General features: G+C 47.4%; 1 long non-coding RNA gene across 2 annotated transcripts; it reads left to right on the top strand.

The window, feature by feature from the left end:
* The first annotated feature begins 11,502 nt into the window (after window positions 1-11,502).
* Window positions 11,503-14,248, top strand: LOC125521356 (uncharacterized). 2 transcript variants are annotated; one of them, XR_007289214.2, is made up of 4 exons: window positions 11,503-11,690; window positions 11,804-12,007; window positions 12,682-13,207; window positions 13,908-14,248. It is a non-coding gene; the product is annotated as an uncharacterized LOC125521356 (long non-coding RNA). The 2 variants fall into 2 exon arrangements; XR_007289215.2 differs by having other exon boundaries at window positions 11,505-11,690; window positions 13,044-13,207.
* The last annotated feature ends 5,198 nt before the right edge of the window (window positions 14,249-19,446 follow it).

A 19,446-nucleotide genomic window follows, 5' to 3' on the forward strand; every position in this document is an offset into this window, starting at 1 on the left:
TTAATTAATGCTGGCAGGCAGACGCCGGTTTGAATGTGGTACACGGTTGTCCAGCCTCGTCCGGACAAGCGTCTCTAGCATCGGAACATGCACCGAGACTAGGTGATCCTCTTGGTCGGCGCGCCACTTCAATACCGGTTCTGGTGAGAGATCGTGTCTATTTTGAGCCGGCATGAATGCGATGTTGGCACTCTAGCCCTACTTAAATGAGCGGCAATCGTTTCACATTTTTTTTTGGAGGGGGAACCAAGTTGGAGTATTCATCAAATTGCATCCGGTTAGCGGCCCTATCGCTCTTGGCACTTTTTATATCTGGATCGTGAACTCCGGCACTCACGTGCTTAATTGATCTGTTTGGATCAGTAGCCGAGTGACTAGACAAGTGAACCACCGACTGACTTTGACCGATCTTGATTGTGGGAGTAGGCCAGGAAACCTCCATGTTTTGAGTTTTTGTACGTAGTACGTTGCATTGCATGAGCGTCGCTGTCGCGGACCTTGACTGGTCGTAGAAACTCAAGTGGATCTTGTACCGACTCCACCACAAGTGGACGCGACCATTCCACGTTCGCGACGCCTCGCGCGCCGGATGAGATCCATCGACGAGTCCACGCGACCGTCACTGCATCCCTTCGACCGCGACCAGGAAGTTGACAGGTCTGATGCGGTGCCACGTTAGGGGTGAAGTCAGGCTAGCCGGCGGCCGGCGCACCACTGTACCGCACGTGCGGAACACGTCCATCGACCGGGCAGAGTGGGGTGGAGTGGAGTGCACCGGCCGCCGGCCGGCCGGCCACTAGCTAGCTGGAGCTTGTGCTCTTCTGCTCTGACCCGTAACTTGAACAATGGCAAAATTTTCGGAAGCCTAGGTGTGCACATGAAGGGGGACGATGGTGATCACACACTGATGGAAACCATCTCGACGATTTGTTTAGCCAATTGAACAACAAGTCAATTCCCGCATTTCCAAAACGGTACTACCACATGCATGCATGCGCACGGCAACAAATGCAACGTAGCCTGCCGGTGGTTGACTTTGACACGAGCGGCAATAACGCATGCGAGGATGCATGAAATGTTTGGTCGTTGGTGATTTTTTTGGTCGTCGGTGATGTGGGTCGTCAACCCCGTGAGGAAGTTTCCATCTTCCGTCCAGGGTGGCGTTGACCCGTAATTGCGTATCTCTCGAAGGGCCGGCAGTTAGCAGCACGTAGCGGATGGACACCGTTGAAGCTGACACGTTAATTGTGTGGACTTCGAATGGATAAGTGGCCGTAGGGAAGCCAGCCTTGAGAAGTCAACAGTCAAGGCAACTCTAAGTCGAAACTTTCTACAGTTTTACAACTGCACAACTAGCCGTCCTTAATCCTGCCGAATTTAGTGTTCCAGCTAGTACTAAGAACTGTGCATATTGCTGTGCAAGACATGCATGGAGCATAAAGCCTCCTTTGGTTTAGAGGAATTTCATAGAAATTTTAGAGGATAGGATTTTTATAGGACTTTTTCCTTTAGAGTTTTTTGGTTCATAGGAATGGATTCTTATTCCTACATAGGATTGGTTCCTATCCTCCACATTTCATAGAAAAATAAAAAAGAGCCTAGACTCAATGGAAAAATTCCTTTGATGTCAACCAAATGACATCTTGTTTCCTATTCCTACTCATAGGATTTTAGATACATGTCATCTCATTTCCTACAAGATTCCTATTCCTATGATAATTCTATCCTACGAACCAAAAGAGACATAGTCTCCACAGATTGTGATATACTCCCTTCGTTTCTAAATATTTGTCTTTTTAGAAAGGGTTTTTATCAGTTTTGCCATTGGTTATATAACACTACTCAGTTCTGCCATTAAAACTGTTAGAATAAATCCGAGGCACTTCGTCGATCATCTGAGGACCAAGCAATCACACGAGCACGACACCGAGATTTGTTAACGAGGTTCACTGACATGGCTACATCCCCAGGGCCTGACTACGGGCGCTCCTCCCCGTGACACCGTCACAATACCGCACCCGGCCACCCGGGCGCCGGCACACACGCCGGCTCCCCCTTGCATGCCTGTGCTATTATGTTGGCATAGGTTATATCGTGTGTCTACCCCTGCTATATAAGAGAGGCCTGGGATACAAGTGTCCTACTTGAACACGACTCCATATCATATCTAAACACAATACAACTACAAGTCCAACTGTAACCTACCTTGTACACAATATTCGACACAACTCTGACAAAAACTTTTCACTACTCAAAAATGCCACTGTCCCGTTGGACACGTACTCAAAAATACCATTTTCATCGTTACCTTCAGGTCAATGCAAGTTGACCGAAGGCAGATGACGAAAATATCCCTGATCTCATTTTGCACACTCTCTCTCTATAGTGTGGGCCCACTAGTCAGGGTGTACGGATAAATAAATTCAGAGAAAAAGAGCGTTGTTGGGGTTCGAACCAAAAACCTCACTGTGGATGGAGGAGCATGACAACCAGTCCAACTAACACAAGCATTCATTTAAAATTAGAAGTATTCTTATACTATAATCTATCTGCACCTAACTAAACAGACCAACCTAATCCTTTGGCCGACCTACTCGTGCCAGCTTGGCTAGTTTCCCCAGCGGGAACCACAAATCCCTAGCCGCCGTCGCCTGCCTAACTCCTCAGTCCTCACCTGGCACCGTCGACCGCCGGGCTGGCCGCCCAGCTCCAGCGTGCCCCCACTTGCCGTTGCCGCAGCGCCTCCTGACGAGTGCCGCCATCCTGCACGCCGAGTGCCACCACCCGCTGAGGGTTGTGATTTGTGAACCTCTTTGTGTTTGTGTCGTTTTCAGGAATAGGCAGCCACCATGCTGAAATTTCCAGAGAAAAATAGAAAACCATGTGATCAGGAATAGGCAGCCACCATGCTCTTTATCTGCTGCCGCGTCACGCATGTATGGCGTGCCCTTGGTGTCAACCGTGGCCTCAGTTGCAACGATATCTGGGAAGTCCCTTCTCCTCCTCTTGCACCTCAAAAGCACTGGCCTGCGGTGCGGCTCCTCCTCCTTTGGCGAATTTGGAACCATCGGCACGATGTAGTGTTCCGAAACAAACGTCCTGCTGTTAGTCGTGCCGTCGCCGCTGCTGCCGGCGACCTCGAGCTTTGGTCTTTCCGCCTGAAACCTGAAGACCGTGGAGACCTGGCAGATTGGGGCCCTTTCCTCCTAGCTCTGGACCTGTGATCTCCCTGTAGTCTTCCTCCCTCTTTCCCTGATTGTACCATAGTTGGCGAGAAAAAACTCATATCTGTACTCTCCCAGGACCCTGGGTTTTGGTTTTGCTGCTTCGCACCATGAGAAGTACATATTCAGGTGGGGCGCCTTGCCCCCCCGCGTGAATTCTCAAAAAAAAATGTGGTGTTGCTGCCAATTAGTGTGTGACGCATCAATCGATTGAACGTGGCGGTGTTACCAGAGAGATTCTTCCAGTCGGCTAGCCACTCGTGCGGGTGATCCCAACTAACTTCCAAACCCTAGCACAACTAGCTAGCAACAAGAAAAGATATGACTGTTGGCATATTATCCCGTCTAAACAATGTAAGGAATATATCTCCTTGTAGAACAAAAGACTTCCGTAGTTCAGTTGGTTAGCCCGCGCAACGTTCAGGTGGTGGTGTTGGGTTCGAAACCCTGCATAGCCAATTTTCCTTTTATCCTTTTCATGGGCCCACAAGTCAACAAAAAGAGAGGGGAGTTGACAAACGGGTTAGGGGTATTTTTGTCATCTACCTTCAAGTAGTGAAAAATTTTAGTGGCAAAACCGAGTAGTGTTATACAACCGATGGCAAAACTGATAAAAACCCTTTTAGAAATTTTAAATGGACTATCACATGCGAATGTATGTGGACATATTTTAGAGTGTAAATTCATTTATTTTGTTTTCTATGTAGTTATTTGTTGAAATCTCTAAAAAGATGATTATTTAAAAACGAAGGGAATAGTTAAGTTGTACGAAAACTATACTATAGTACTTCTCCTAGCAACATGTGCGTTTAGTGGCAGCGCCGTGTCTTGAGACACTAGTGCAAAACTGGGCAATAACACCGGTTCGTAAGGTCCTTTAGCGTCGGTTCGGTAACCGGCACTAAAGTGTGGACACTAAAGCCCCCCCCTCCCCCTTAGTACTGGTTCAGTACGAACCGGTGCTAAAGGGCAACCACGTGGCACGAGTCAGCTCCGAGGGCAGGGACCCTTTAGTACCGGTTAATGACACCAACCAGTATTAAAAGGTTGGGGGTTTTAGGTTTATGACTTCTTTTTTATTTAATTTTGTGTTTTCCACAGCATGCAAAGCTCGGATCCGCAATTTCCACAGCTATAGCGGGCACGTAGTCGTACAGGAAATGTGTGCGTGCTTCGTGCCGTTTCTTTCTCCTAGAGACTTTTTACGTCTGAAGCACCGTAAAAGGCCTCTTCTCCTGTCCAGTGTCCACCGTTCGCACTATGTTTGCCCTCGCACAGTTTCTATATCGGCATCGCAAAGATGCCAAGATGTGAGGATCTCGCATGAGATTTTTGACTACTCTGGTTTGTGCATACTATTGCGAATCAGCCATAGCAAAGTACTACTCGAGTGGGTTTGTTTGACTAGACGCATACTTTTTACCATCACGTGCTTAATTAGTTGATCCACTCGATTTCATAATTGAGTGAGTGGATCCATGCTGAACCAACTGATTACCTTGTTTTTGACTAACGCAAGCGAGGAAACCACCATGGGTACGTACATGACCTACCTTTACTACGTTGAATGAGTGAGTCTCGATTGTAAAAGAAAGAAAAGGCTTGCTTTGGCTCAGAACGAAATTAATTTGTCACCCGCCATGGAGCTAATCAACCATGCTTTCACACAACAACTCATTTTTGATCACCGAGTACCACGCCATCATGCTTACTCTAGAAAACAACAAGAAGTTCAACGGAAAAATTCAATGACATTTGACCAAACACCCGTCGGGCATGGTGTCTGCCATGGACAACATCGGCTGGGGGGAGGGGTTCGATGTCTTGCCCCCATCGCCACTCCATGTCTGGCCCGTCTTGGTCTCGCTCACTTCGCCCGCCTATCGTCTCGGCCCGGCTTCGTCCGTCAAGCGACAGTTTCTGCTTCTGACGGCTTCACTAGCGCTCATGACTGGTAGCAGTTGTCTCTATGTAGCAGTCGTCCTTTGTTAAGCTTCGCAGGAAGCAACCCGAATGCCTCTTTCTTGTACTAATTAATGTTTATTGTTTAGTCTTTTTGAATGCTTACTTCCTTGCCGCCAACGCACGCTAGATGGAGAGTAAGCAAGCTACCTTGCTTGCATTGCATTCGTTAAACAGTAGCTTCAGCGCCCTTCCTGTCTGTTGTGGGAGGGTGGTGGAGGGTACCTCGCTGCGAAGGATGGGTGGGTGGTGGTGTAGTCCAAGGCTGGCTGACGCGTGGGTGGGGTTGCGGACGTCTGAGGATGCCTGGGCAGCGGCCGAAGAGGTATAGCGGCGTGGACGAGTAGGGTGCGAATGAAAGCAAGGGGATGGTGGGGTTGAGTGGAAGAAAACTGGATCGGGAAGAGGATTTGAGTGGACCGGGGGTGTCGGAGTCCTACGTGTGGCGGCGATCCAGACTCCCGAAAAGCCCCCTCAGCCCGTTTGTTCCGGGTTTGTGGGAAAACAAACAACCTGACACGTTGATAGACCGATGCGGGACTGTGTTTGATGGCAAAATGCATCCAGACAGCTTGGTTCGGATGGTTGTTAGCATTTTTAGAGGTCGCGTTGAAGATATCCTTGTAGATACTACTACCGTACAAAAAAAATGAATCTCTTTGTAAAGCTCAATTGACATTGTCCCCTAAGAGTGCCTTAACCCCCTCTCGAGTTGACTAGCTAATTCAAGGTGATTGGCCAAAAAAGAAAGGTCACATGGAATCCAAGGGTCCCTCCAGGCCCTAATCGATGTATCATTTCGGACACTCCAAACCATTCCTCTGTAACGGATAAAGTACTGTAGCTGAACTATCCCTTAATGGCGGACTCAACCGCTCATCCCCTCTCGAGTTGAGTAGCTAAAGCCATTCCAAGGGCTAACCAATCTTTTCAAGGGGGGAGGGGGATTTGCAGATGAGCTTGGGACCATCTCAACTACAGGGATTTCTCAATAATAAAACATTTTAGGTTGTGAAGAATATTAAAAAATATCTTGCACGTAGAGGATGAATAAAATATGTTCATGTCAAATTTGAAACTCAAACATGACTATGACCTAATTGTCCTTGGTCACTTTGTTATTTTTTGTATGGGTCATATACCATTTCAATTTTTTACACGCTGATGCTTGTATGAATCCTATACATGCAAGATTTAATTTACATTTTCTAACTTATACCCCATAATTTTTTTATCATATGAAGCTAGAGGGTTAAGATGTCTCAAGTTCAGAAAACGAACGTTTCTTATTGCAAATTTTCATGTAAAAATCTTCCATGCAAATACAAGTATACGTTCGTTAAAATTTGAAACTTAAACAGATAAAACATAACTGCAATATTCACACCGAGGATGCGACTTAGAAATCAAACTTGTGTGTTTGTACAATATCCTTACGTACATCAGGTAAAATTGTTAGTCAACATTTCACAGTAGTGTGGATGGTTTTCCGTCTTCATGCCACGTGACACCATGCTCCAAACGGTTGTGCCATGTGGCACATGGTTTGAATGGGTGCGGTGATGCCCCTCGGAGAATAGGTGTTCGAGTTGCAAGTTTGGCAAATCAACTACCACACATGATGTGAACTGAGCGCAGGTCAAATGAGTAGGTTCCTTGTGGTAAAACCAACCCAACCAAATTTAGTCAGCATGCATGGCATGGAAATCGTGTCCACGAGTATGGAAACTCTGATGCAATTCTGTTTTTGCCAGAAAATTGTTGTCCTCGCCAAATAAACTTGCCATCCTCGCGACACCTAAACTTGCCAATAAAAGAAGTTCACAATTGCCACTGTTTCAGCGAACATTTGCTGGTTACGATTACCAAAAAAATAGAGAGGCATATGATCGAATCACTTGTTTGCACGGTAATCATTTGTAGTCTAATGAGAACCCTTCCTTGGGGCTGGCCATTAAGGAGGCTATCATTAATTAATTGCGGGACAAATTTGTTAAACGTAGCCGATCATATGTTGTCTATCGTGCCAATGCTGATCGAATCCTATCTTCTAGCTGGTGAGCTCGATCAGTTGTTGCATTTTCCAGATGTTTTCCAGATGTGTCCTTCGTGCATGCTTTATGTACATATGCTACAACACGTGCTAAACGTGGCCACCTGAAGATTCGATCCATGTTTCGTGCATGTTTTCCATGTGGCTACCTGGAGATTCGATGCATGCTTCGTGCATGTTTTCCACGTGGCTACCTGGAGATTCGATGCATCAATCCCATGCACATGCATGCACCACATCAACTTGGATACGAATGTATGATACTCTTGTTGGCTAACCAAAAAGGGATCCTAACGACGACTTTGAAAAAATACAGTACAGTACTAATCACAGGCTTTGCAGCTCTCCTTGATTTCACACGTGCGAGCAAACAAGTGTGTACGTGTGGTTTGTGCTGGAAGAGATCGGCATCTTTCTTCCTGATGTGGCCGTTTTAAATTAATGTTGGTCCCGGTTGACTTTAGTCCAGAGTCAACGTTCTTGAACCTTTTTGTTTCTTCATGTTTATTTTTTCCAGAATATTGAACAAATTCTTCGTTGCTTTTTGATGTGGTCTTGCTGCCATATGAAACCGGGATATTCCAAAGAATTCAACACCGGTCCAAGAGAGATGTCTGAAACAAGATATGATCTTATGCATGCATGAACTATAATTCTCTCAAATAGTTTGGATTGCTTACCACATGTGTCATGTGGTATGTCATGCATAGACTAGGTAGCATAGTACTCACCAACTTGTGCATATATTAAACTATAGTAGTTAAGTATGCCATGTGGATGAAGTCTATGGACTGTATACATAGTTAATGAATTGTAATCAGCTGTCACGATCCAATCAACGAAGGTGACCTGGTCGACTTGCCCATTCTCTGCTAGCTAATTAGGAATGCCCGGCTGCGTACATGCATGGTGCGAAGAGATCAAGCAAAATTTGGGTTCAGTCACCTGCTGCGTACCAATTCCTTCCAAGATCATGTCAACTCAAAGTCTTGGTTCGTGCTAAGTCATGGTCCAGCACATATCTCAATACAGAGTCAAAATTGTAGGTTCTAATTCAGCCTACAGGTGTGGAGTGGAATTGAAGGGTATATTTGTAACGCGGCATTAATTCAAAAGGCATGCATGAGACAGGTAAATAAAATATTACCAATGTTTTTTTTCTAGGATACACTATGAAAACAGAAAAGTGTACTGGAATTCCCAATAAAGTAGACACAAGGTCCAACTCAAGAATTAGTAGACAAGAGGTGTGTGAACTTATTCTGCCTCGCCACTAGAGCGTAATAACACAAACATCTCCACACGCACAGTCCCATCTGCCGCGTTGCCTCTCTGGCGACACGGGCGGAAGTCAAGAACCGCGCCGCCAGTCTCCTTCCTCGCCCCTTCCCTTCCCGTCGCCGTCGTCGGAGGATGCTACTGGGCTAAGACCGCGCGGCGGATGGGGGCGGCGGAGGGCGCTCCTCGCCTGGCTGTGGTGGCTCTCGGAGGTGGAGGCTCGGGCCCCTTGGCTGCACTGCGTGGTAGCGTGGGCTTGGTGGATTTCCGCCGGCTCTTCTCTCCGGCGAGTCGGGTGTGGGTGGCGCCCCCTTCTTCTCCAACGGATCTGGGTGTGCTCCTCACGTTCGGCATCGGGCTGGCTTCTGGCGGCTCACTCAGCGATCCGGCGGCTGCAGCTCGTCAGATCTAGGCGGTTGTGACCGGATCCAGCTCTTCCAAGGCGGTGGGAGGCCGTGCCGGCTTGTTGCTCTGGCTAGTGGTCGTCGGAGGTGTTGTCGGCGTTGGCCGTCTGCGTGGAGGTGATGGTTTGCACTGCTACAGGCGAAAGCCTTGGCGGTGCTTGCCGGTCGGCGGCGGCGGTGCCTGTGGGCGTCGCGTTTCTTCTTGGAGGCGTCGTTGTGTTCATGTGCATCTTCTACCTCTGGATCGAGCTCTTCGGGCGAAAACCTAGACCCAGTTGGGCTGGGCAACGACGTCGTCCCTACAGCGTTTCCTCCTTTGGGGTGTTGCTTTGAAGACTCTTGATCCTTCTTCATGCTTCCTTTGGACGACATGCAGGGCATCATGGTTGGCAGGTGCCCAACCGGTGATATGAGTGATGGCGCGGATTCTTGTGTGGCAACGATGGCGGCTTCGGGCGGACTTGGTTTGCAGCTGAGTTTTGATAGTCGGTCCCATCCGGCGTGTTCGAGGGGTTGTCGTGCTTCACTTTGTCTTTTTGGAGTCAGGGCTGCTGAGAAGGGCCCTTGCGGCAACGATGACGCGAGGCGGGTGGTTGGCTTCGGTGTTGGCTTGGCGCTGGCTCATCGCTTTTGTCCTGCAATGCCCTACAGAGTCGGAGTTGCCTGGCAGTCGACGTGTGTGGTTGACTATTTGGCATCGACCGGCGCATGCCTCGGCATTTGCTTGCAGTGAGGGCTACATCGGTGGTCGTCGATGGTGGAGTCGGAGTCGCCCTCGTGGAAGTGTGATGACGATGGCACTGGGTAGTAACCTTGAGGGCGTTCTCTCCTCGGCGACGTGTGTGCGTTCTTGTGTTGGTTGCCAGGTCACCCTGTGTGTCCTATGTGGACGTGTTGTAACGGCTTTCGTCTGGTTTTTCGCTAATTAACCGGGCAATTCTCCTCTTCTTTATTAATGAGATGAGGCAAAGCTTTTGCCTCTGTTTCAAAAATAAATAAATAACATAAACAGAAGAAGGCGTGGATGAGACATTTTTATCAGTTGTTTGTTTAATTCATGAAAAGCTTATCTATATAAATAAAAAGTGCATTTGCGACACTTTTATGAAAAATAAAAAATATATCAAAAAAAGAGTGACTTACTAAAATTCAAATTTCACATGAATAGCGAAAAAACGGCGAACGAAAACTATGAGTAAAACTTGAAAACAAATCAGAAATTTGCATTTTATCAGTCCAGATTTGTAACATGACTCTTTAGATGTTTTGAACATATTGCATAAGAAATCAAAACGCGAGGAGGTCCTACCTAAGAATTTCTCTACACAACGTACAACTCATGTTAGAATCTTATATGCAGAAATGTTTTACACAAATTTATAGTTTGTTTTTACGAAACCTCATCAAGTGGGCGGCACAATGCTTCGATTGACTCATATAGAAGAGTTACCTTACCCCACAAAAAAGAAACAAGAAAAAGGAAAAGAAGAGTTACCTTACTATTAAGCAAAACTAAACCCAAAATTATACAACAATGTGATTGATTAAATACACTCCCTAGTTAAAATAAATTATTAACTGGAGTTCTCCAAAATTCTTGCATGCAGGTATATTGCATTTGTGAAACCAAGTTGACCTTGAAAACTTCTTCTAATCTCACCCTCACAAGGTGAATAGAGTAAAGCCTTCCTCTCATCAATCTTCGGCAATGGGCTGGTGGATTTGCCTTCCCTCTGCTTCTAGCTCCGGTGGCCAGTGGCAGGGAAGGAAATCCTGGTACCTTGGCTCCGATTAGTAGATAAGATGGGATTTTAGTCCCCACAATGGCGGCACTTGGGCCGATGGCAGCGCTTCAACTTTGAGTTAGTCTTCCAGGCTCCGATCCTCCTCTAGTTCTTTTGTTGGGACAAATTTGACGGAGCTCCACGTAGATTGCCGTCGGCTCCTCAGGTGGTGAGTTTAGAGTTTCTCATCGACGCGATGGCGAAATTAGGTGTCTGGTTTTTTTAGATCGATTCAAAGGTACAAAGCAAGGATAACGACTCCAAGGCACTGGTCCTCAGGGGCACATGCATGATGACTTGACGGATGTCATTGACAAGGTCAAGTGGCTCCGGTACGGCAGTTGTGACAACGGCAGGTCGACGGTTCATTCTAACGGCGGCAGTTATTGTTCGTTGGTTCAAGAACCTCAATGTTTTTTTTAATGTTTAGGGTACTTTGCATTCCTTCATATTTCATACATGAGATGTAACATAGTAGGAATGGTTCGAGAGCAGCGATATGGCCCGTACTTGCACATAGTATCATTATCTGTGCCATTCGTTGGGCTTGATGGGTAGGTACCTGGCATTGAATGAGGCGTGGGTGCGAGCTGTGGAAAATCGGTATTCACACGAGGGACGTAGACCGATCACGTGGAGCGAGATATACGCGCACACAGTTTCGTATGTCTGACAACAGTGCGGCCCGAGTACAAGTACGCGTCGATGCAAAAAAAAAAAAAGAGTACAAGTACGCGGCTTGACGGACAAGGACCGGCGGTCCTTCTTTGATGGGATATAATTGGACCATGGTCCAGAATTTGTTTTTGAACACACAAAGAAAAGTTGGGTGCAGGCTGGTTCGTGACGGAAAAAAGAAAAAAAAAAGGGTTGGGCAGGGGATAGATCCCGGAAGGCGATGGAGGGCGAGGCAATTGGTTCGGCGGCGAAGGCCTTCGGCAGCCATGCGCGCCGCCTGCGAGTTTCCCCTAGACCCCGTGTGCAGGTTCGTGCACCGCCCGCTCGCTCTCCCCTCTCCTCATTCCATCGATCTCGAGGCTAAAAAATGATGTCCTTTTTGTTCCTCTTGCTTCCGCCTGCAACTTGCCGATCTTCCAGTTGGGGGCGTCGCCCCGCGGCTCTGTTCATGGTGAAGGGAGCGAGATCGAAGGCTGTGGGGAAGCCAGACTGCGAGAATCTTCGGTGGCTGCTCACGACAGCTGTGGCGACCCTGGTGGCGAGGGGAGCAGAGACAACGCTGCTGCTGAGTCCAGCGAGTCGGCGGTAAAGAGCAAATCCGAAGGCGCTGGAGTGTATTAGAAGGTATTCCCTCCCCTGGTTAACATGTACGCGCATGATTATGATGATGACTGCATTCTCTTCTGGGGGAGTGTGGCTAGTAGTTGTTCGTCTGGGGGTCGGGATTAGGATGCCTGCGGGCTGTGTATTCCTGCGGTTAAATGGTGGATAACGAAAAAACTGAGATGTTTATGTGAGATGCGCAAGGTGAAAAAAGTAGCCTAATTCTGGCCACTGCTGGTTCTTCTTGTGAGGTTGGCAATCGATAACTGGAATCCCTGTTTGTGGCTGTATAAAAAAATGTAGAGTCCTGAAACTGTGAATAACCCGAACAAAATTTAAGCCTTTTGCCGGGAGCATCTCCCTGCTGACCACACTGATATGGCAGCGGCAAAAAAATTAGGTTGTTTTGGTTGTAGGGCATGCTGATTTGTGTTGTATAATCATCTGCGGTTCTAATAGGGGTTTGCATAAATTTTCCTGTGAATTCGCTAGGAAAAATAAATAGCACGCAGAGTAATTGACTTGGCTGCGGGTGCTAGAAATAATTTTAATGTGATGGGCTAGCAGAGTAGATCACATTCAGACTGGTTCTTGGAAAAGATGGAAATTTGGTAGTGACCTGTACATCACCTTTGTTAAAGCTTGATGAGGAAATAAAATTGCGGCCTCTCTATGGGGATCTGATTTGGTTGCAGGGATCGTGTGGGAGCAAATCCAACAGAGCAGGCACCATGCCCTGGTAGGATGGGTGACCTAGAGAAGTCCATATGGGGGTTTGCAGAACGAGATGGGGACAAAGTGGTGAAACCAGAATTGGGCACCACATTCGACTCGTTACAATTTCCCCTGTCTTTGCGACCAAATCATCTGAGAGAGAGGAGCTTCGGGCTTGTTACAATTTCATAACTGCAATGTACCACCTCAGTGGTTTCAGTCGACCAAGAAAGAAAAAAGAAATCCTTGATGTTTCTTGTATATCCATGTCATATGCTTAGTATATTTTTGCTTTTGATGAATTGTTAGATCAAATGATTCAGATTGCACGACATGGTTCCAGGTGTTTGGGACTAGCTGAACTTTGATAGCTGCTGTTGGTATTGTATCATGCCGAAAATTCAATCGATCATCAATTGAGCAGTCCTCGTCAAGAACCGGCTCAATGCGATGGCCATGTCGCCGCCGGACCCAACCTCAACACCCAGGTCACCACTGCCCACCAAGGTGACCTCTTTTTCCTCTTTGTTGTATCCCATACGTAGATATCGTCTTTGAATTGACATGATGATGATGATTATGTAGCAGATAGATTTTTAGTAGGATAGAATATTCTGAGTTGATTGATGCTGGGCAAATACAGTCCAGATCCAATTCATGAACAAACGTCCTGAAAGTGTTCATTTTTGGCAGAGAAGTTCATCCACTTAATAAATAGCTCTTTATAACAAACTTGCTGAAACTCTTCATCACAGATCCTCTTGATGATTATGAATTGAGAATAATTCTACTCTTAAATTAGGCAACATAACACTTCAAAACTAGACAATGTGGGTATTAAGCTGCAAGTTTGAGGGCAGAGAAGTGTTTATTTTCCTAGGTAGTAGCTTACATCTAGCATGTTCATCCATTGAAGAAATAGCTCTTCCCATATTGGTTGATGTGATTTTATAGCAGCAGAGTGAAATTAGCAAGAGAGTGAATCCTTTCTTGTTTTTCTGTTGCCTTTTCTTGTCCAGTTGTTTTTCATGATATAATTTAATATAGTTTTGTTAATTTAGCAAGTACGTTTTCATTTAGAAAGGATGCTCTGCTTCCCAGCAAATAAAATGAAACAATATCTAGAGCATGTTTGTTTTTATTCTGTATATAGTGTTCTAAAACATAAGGAGATATTTGATCTCATTTGACATTGAACTATATGTAGTTGCAGGGCTCTTCAAAATCCATGCCAGAGGATTCAACATCTTGGAGATATTCAAAACAAGAAGAAAGAAATGACTCATGTCGCCCATGTTTAGAGCATGTAGCCTTATTGAGTACATGTGGACAACTCGTAAAGTTGTAATAGCAATCTTTATGCCTCGGTGTAAACTCGTTAGAAATTTCAGCATTGTTAGATGTACTCGGTGTCTTTGTTTACAGTTTTTTGTCATTTTTGTTGTTTATTAATGAAGCAAGTGATGTTCACCTCTGAAGCAAAAATGGTGCTACAGTCGTTGATTGTAGCCTCAACCAATGTTATATTATTTTCATGATTTCGTTTCATGTCCTACTCTATCCCTGGTACTGATGGATCAAAAATGTTTGTGTGGATGCTAGCCAAGAGTAGAAATAATCAACATGGCATGAATTATGTATACTTTTGCTCTGTGGTTGCGGAAAACATTGTAGGGGGTTGGCTGAAAATCTTGAGAGACATTTGTTATTACTGTATGTGATTAGCTAATTGCCGGAATGTATGATCTGGCTGTGCACTTAATTCCTCTGTTCCGGCTTAGCCCTCACGAGTCGAAATCGGAACAGATCCGAGCACAACCGGACCATGAAAAGGGCAAAAGATGAGACCGTAGAAGACCACGGTTGCAACCATCAATAAATGTGATCTGCATGGCGTCAGGGGCACTGTACAAAAAGTCTGAAGAATGCATCAATACTCCATCTTATACCTGCATACACTCAGATCCCAAGGAGGACCAATGGCTCAGATAATATGATCATATAGTAGTACGACCCATATGGAATTTTCCGAATGGTTCTAGTAAATAACTAAATATGCATGTGCCAAATCAACAAAAAGAAATTAGCATGTGTGATAAGACACTAATCAATCCATCAGATCTGGATCAAACTCACCCGGGACTACAAATTTCAACGAAATGGTATATGAAGCAAGGAGCTATCATGGACGATTGTCTCCTATGATCCAAATCACATATGAGATACATGTAACATGTAGTGCCAAGGAAACAACTCAGAATTAGACGGTTCCATCCTATCAAACTGGGGTCGCTGGTGCAAGTTGAAAGATTAGTGAAGGGTAGTTGACGGAGTACTCTACCTTGAGATGGATGGATCAGATGGAGAGCAAGTGATGTAGGCTTCAAACTGGAATGGTGTCGTTCCTTGGTCGTGCTCTAGCCGGTGGAGGGAAGAACGATGTGCTACAATTGATCCAAGGTCCAGGATGGTACTCTCTCCGTTTCTAAATATTTGTTTTTTTAGACATTTTAAATGACTACTACATATGGATGTATGTAGATATATTTTAAAGTGTAGATTCACTCATTTTGCTTCGTATGTAGTCACTTGTTAAAATGCCTAAAAAAACAAGTATTTAGGAACGGAGGGAGTAGAAGGCATCGAAGGAAACGGCGGCTGCTAGGTTAGACCTAAAGCTGTACTATGACTGTACTATGATACGATGAAGAGTTTCCAACTTTGCGTGGGAGATGAGTTAATAGATGGAGATTTTACGGTGTTAAAAAAAGAGTATCGTGAAATGTTTTTGTTAGGGACATGGCATCTAGTGTTTATTGTACCAGAATTAAAGGAGAAGAAGTTCGAAAATCCATCTCTGCAGCCGCGCCTCGAAAAAAAATCAAAACAAATACTAGAAAAATTCAAAAAATTACAAATTTTTTTGTGCGGTAGACAATTTGATGCGTGAGGTCCGCTTCAATTTTCACATCATTTGGACATTTGAGGAGCTCTCGGCAAAATAGACAAATTGAGGGTCATTTATTGTTCATGCACTGTTTTGGCCCGATTTATCTTTTTGCTGAGAGCTCCTTAGATGTCCAAATGACTGGAAATTTGAAGTGGGCCTCGCGCATCAAATTTTCTACCGCACAAAAAGGGTTTGAATTTTTTCTAACTAGATACAGATGAGCCTGGGCACCGAAACACCCTACTCTAAAAAGTATTCAAACTTGTTTTACTCCAAAAGATTATGTAGTCTTATATCTATGAGTACGAGGCTCAAGCAATAAACAAGATTCCACCAATTATTCTCTATTCCCTTCTAACATGGTATCAACCTGACCGATCCAAATCCAAGCCGCCGCCCGCCGCTTTCGCCCGCGCCGTCTCTGGGGAGGTCGATCTCCATGATCACTAACGGGGGTCGCGACGCCCGTAGCTAGGATTCGTTCGCCGGTCGTGTTGATCGGCTGTCCTAGAAAGTCATTTTTCCGATCTTTGATCCGGATTTTCTCTCTCACGTCGGTCATCTTGATTCGTACTTTTTTTTAGCGTTGCCCGCCGCCATTCGTCATCTTCAATGCGCATTCACTCCATCGACAACTGCATCATCTCGGCTGGATCGGCTGCCACACGGCGCCCAGGCTCCATCCATTACGCGCGTGCGATGCGTTGTTAAGGCGGCCGCCTCATGCGGTTGCGGTCCTGTACTAGCCTCTCGCCCTCGCCTCGTGACCATCGACCACCCACGCGCCTGGCACGGCCGTGGTTTTCTGCTCGCGCGTCCGCACTGGCCATCGACCACATAGCATGGCCAGCATAGCCGCGTCCCGTGCTGGTTGTGTGCACGTTGTTGCTCCTTGTACTTGCTGCGTACGGTGCAGGTGGAGGCTGCGTTGCTCAGCCTCCTTGCACAGCTCGTGTCCTCCGGCGACCAGATGCACGTCGTCAAGTTTGATCAACCGCACGTACGTGTCTGTGTCCAACTTGATGAAGATCGTCATAGAGTTTATGCGCCTCTCCATCGATTGAGTAACGGACTACCATTGCATGGCCTCCTCGGGCCACAGCACCGACGCCCTGTCATTCTCCTCGCGGCTATACCAACTCCGTCGTCGCCGCGTCGCCCTTCCGGGCCATGACACCGCGGCACGCGGTCCACGCTGCTGTTTCGAGGCCGTTTCCATGGATGCACCGAGCCACGCAGTCCCTCTACGTCGCCTTTTCGGGCTGTAGCGCCGCCCTACGGTCCACCGCCGCCCCGAGGCTGTCCATTCTAGGTCATCTCCGTGGCTGCAACGACCCTTGCTTTACCGATGCGTCGCCCCATCAGGCCGTAGCGAGCATGACATATGGTCCCTGCCGATGCCCTAAGGTCTTCCCCGTCGTCGCGCCGACCTATGCGCTGCGGCTGCGTCGCCCCTTCGGGCCGTAGTGCCACGGCATGCGGTCCACTCAACCTTTCCTGCATGCCGACTTCTACATGGTATGCGCCGCGCGCCTCCCTAGGCGCGGAAACACTACAGTCCGCGCCGGTCTTCGTCACGCTGTCGGGTTTTTCTCGCCTACTTCGAGCACCACCGTCACGCTCCTAACCTAGCCGCCGCCGCTCTTCTTCCTCGGCGCTGCTGCCGCACACTCACCCGAGCCGCGCCACCCGTCCACCCCCTTTGTTATCGTCAAGCACCAGCTCATCGCCAGCGTCATCATCATCTTCCTGACCACTCCATTTACTCCGACAACCATAGTCGACATCGGCACCTTCTACCCCACATCGATTGTTGCCGCACGATCAACCGTCTCTAGCATCGGAACAGGCACGAAGACTGGTTGGCACTCTCGGCCGACGTGCCATTTCAATGCCGACTCCCGTGGGAGGTAACATTGACGGAGTCAAATCCAGCAGATCTTGTGTAGGGGGTCCCGAGCAGGTAGTCGTGGTGCGATGGTAACGGAGACATGTTTTACCCAGGTCTATGCTCTCTCGATGAGATAACACCATATGTCCTGCTTTGATTGTATTGATTGGGGGGGGGGGGGGTACGTAGTACAGGTCGCTTTTCCATGAGCTCGTGTGTGTATGAGTTGGCGTCTACGGTCCTCACCCCTCAACTTGTATAGATACTGAAGGTGCCCAGAGTTACATATAGGTTGGTTATTTGTAAGGTAAACGTGTTAAAGATCGCTTCTAAGTCTTGTAGTATGCACCAAGTCTTCCGAAGTTTCCATGTTGATTCTCTTGGGGCTTAAAGAATGTGGCCCACAGGTTGGTTGCTTTGGAGGTCCTTGGCCCGCCCCATATGTTTGGGAGTTGACATGGCTAGCAACCCCTAATCGAGGACACCATCACACGTCCGCTATGGGCTGGTATGAATACAGCGCTAGCGCTCTGGTCCGTCATGAACGTACGACAGCCGCTTCCCACGGCAGAGGGTGTAGGGGAGGTTTTAGGATGGGTTCGGTTGGCAGGCACGTACATGGCAGCGATCCGGACGCCCCCAAAGCCCCCTTGTGTACGTCTGGTTTGCGGGATTTTGAACATTTAGACCAGTCCGTGAACCGATAAGGTAGCACATTGGATGACAAACTGCGTCTGGGTGTATGCGAGCATTTTGACGGTCTGCCTTGGAGTTATTTTTATTTTTTTTAAAGGACCATTCTTTGCTATTTTTCTTCCACGGGCGGGGTTGTTCGGCTTTGGCACTTTATCTCCGGCACTCACGTGCTTAATTGATCTGTTCGTTTTTATACTAACCGAGTGAGTAGACAAGTGAACCACCAGCTGACTTTAACCTATCTCGTCGTGCGAGTTGAAAAGGAGGCGTGTTGTTTTGGACTCACGCTAGGGCTAGGCTAGGAAACCAGCATGGATATATGACTTTTTACTAATAGCACGTTGCATTGCACGGAGTGTCTCTGTCGGCAGACCTTGACTGGCCGTAGAAACTCAAGTGGATCCTACGTATCAATGGCCAAGACCCACTCGACCTACGACCGCCGGGTCGGACGCGAGCGTGGTGCATGTGCCCGGCGGCTATTCCACGTTCGCGTCGCGTCGCCTCGCGCATCGGATGAGATCCATCGACGAGTCCACGCGACCGTGACCGCATCCGTTCCAGTCCCAGTCGCAAAAAGATGGAGTCTGACTTGGCCCGGCAGCCCCTTCAACCGCGAGGGTGCAAAACCGCCGGGGCCGGACAGGCCGGGTGCGGTGCCACGTCAGGGGTGATGTCAGGCTATGGCGCTCCTCCTTCGCCGGCGGCCGCCGCACCGCCGCCTCAGCACGTGGGCAACACATCCATCGACCGAGCAGGGTGGAGTGGGGTGCACCGGCCGCCGTCCGGCCGGCCACTAGCTAGAGCTTGTGCTCTTCTGCTCTGACCCGTAACTCGACCAGACGTGCACATGAAGAGAGACGCTGGTGATCACACACTGATAGAAACCATTTCGACGATTTATTTAGCTTTTTGAACAACAAGTCAATTCCCGCCTTTTTAAAACGACACAACAACATGCATGCATGCATGCGCACAGCAACAAATGCACCGTAACCTGCCGGTGGTTGACTTTGACAAGAATGGAAATAACGCATGCATGCGAGACTACATGAATTTTTTGGTCATTGGTGATGCAGGTCGTCAACCCCGTCAGAATTTTCAATCTTGCATGCATGCATGGGCTGACGTTGACCATAGTATCTCTCGGAGGGAAGGGTCGGCAACTAGCAGCACGGATATATACCATTTATTAGGTGGACTTCGAAT

Source organism: Triticum urartu, chromosome 7A (genome assembly GCF_056163025.1).
Source record: "Triticum urartu cultivar PI428250 chromosome 7A, HENAU_Tu73, whole genome shotgun sequence".
Classification (NCBI taxonomy): Eukaryota; Viridiplantae; Streptophyta; class Magnoliopsida; order Poales; family Poaceae; genus Triticum; species Triticum urartu.